The sequence below is a fragment of the Elephantulus edwardii genome, unplaced genomic scaffold (assembly GCF_000299155.1).
Source record: "Elephantulus edwardii isolate Elephantulus edwardi_28Jun2011 unplaced genomic scaffold, EleEdw1.0 scaffold00063, whole genome shotgun sequence".
Lineage (NCBI taxonomy): Eukaryota > Metazoa > Chordata > Mammalia > Macroscelidea > Macroscelididae > Elephantulus > Elephantulus edwardii.
This window is the reverse complement of record NW_006399813.1, coordinates 6,388,734-6,389,881: the sequence shown is the minus strand read 5'-3', so window position 1 is coordinate 6,389,881 and position 1,148 is coordinate 6,388,734. Positions and strand designations below refer to the sequence as shown.

General features: G+C 42.2%; 1 pseudogene; it reads left to right on the top strand.

Annotated features, from left to right (window-relative positions):
* The first annotated feature begins 937 nt into the window (after positions 1 to 937).
* The window catches only part of LOC102844074, a 4,086-nt pseudogene continuing 3,875 nt past the window's right edge, over positions 938 to 1,148 (top strand).

Sequence of the window (1,148 nt, the reverse complement as noted above, 5' to 3'; positions counted from 1 at the left end):
TCTCATTGATTCTGACACACCTACCCTCATTACTGACACAGTCCATCTCGTCTATAGGCTTCCTCTCCTGCACTGTTCCTCCACCCTTCCAAGCATAAATTCCTTCTCCAAGGACTGGTCCTTCCAGGCCATGTGCCCAAAGTATGTGAGACAGAGCTTCAAAATCTTTGCTTCCAAAGAGCAGCTTGGTTTCACCATCCCTAGGACAGACCTGTTTGCGCTTTTGGCAGTCACAAACTCGGGACATGTTATCACGAGGCCTCAGTTCTCGGAAAAAGACATCACGTTGGAAAAAGGAAAGGGTCATTGAAAGAAAAGAAGAGTCATTGAGTCAGAATGGACCCATAGCTGACCCTCCAGCGGGTTTTCTGAGGCAGTTAATCGCACGGAAGGACAAAGGGATTATCCATCTTTCTCCTACAGAACAGGTGGTGGATTAAATCTGTGTGCCTTTGGGATTGCAGCGGTGCAGTTTCTTACCACTAGGCCACCAGAGCTCCCTGCTACTATGAGACAGATGGTTTTATACAAATAATCTCATTCAATTCTCCTAACAGTGTTCTAAATAATATCTCTCCAGTTGTGATCATTGAAGCATTTGGCTCAGAAAGGTTAAACAACTGGTGAAAGTCATAGGGTTAGTTACTGAGGGCTATTATAGCAAGACACCACTAACTGGATGGTTTATAACAAAATGTTTTCTTATACATAAGACTCAGATTAACTACATCTGAAGTAAAAGACATTAGACAAGTTTCATATCAGCAGTCAAAACCAGATCAGAGGCTGACATTCGAACTACTCCTGTACAAATTCAAATTGATGGTGAAGAAAATTAAAACAAGCCCACCAAAATATGTCTTTTCATAGATCCCAATAGAACTTCAAACTCTTCTTAAGAATGTATTTGACAAAATGGGAAGAAGCGAGGGTCAGGATGACAGATTATGGAGAGGAGCCATGCAATGAGCTGGAGGCTTTGGAGTCCATCTACACTGACTCCTTCACAGTACTCTATTACTGTGACATCTAAGGCTGAAGAAAACAATGAAACTATCCAGACTACACTCAAGTTTTGTTATTATTTTGTTGTTATGTGCCGTCCAGTCGTTTGCGACTCATAGCGACCCTATGTACAACAGCCCTAA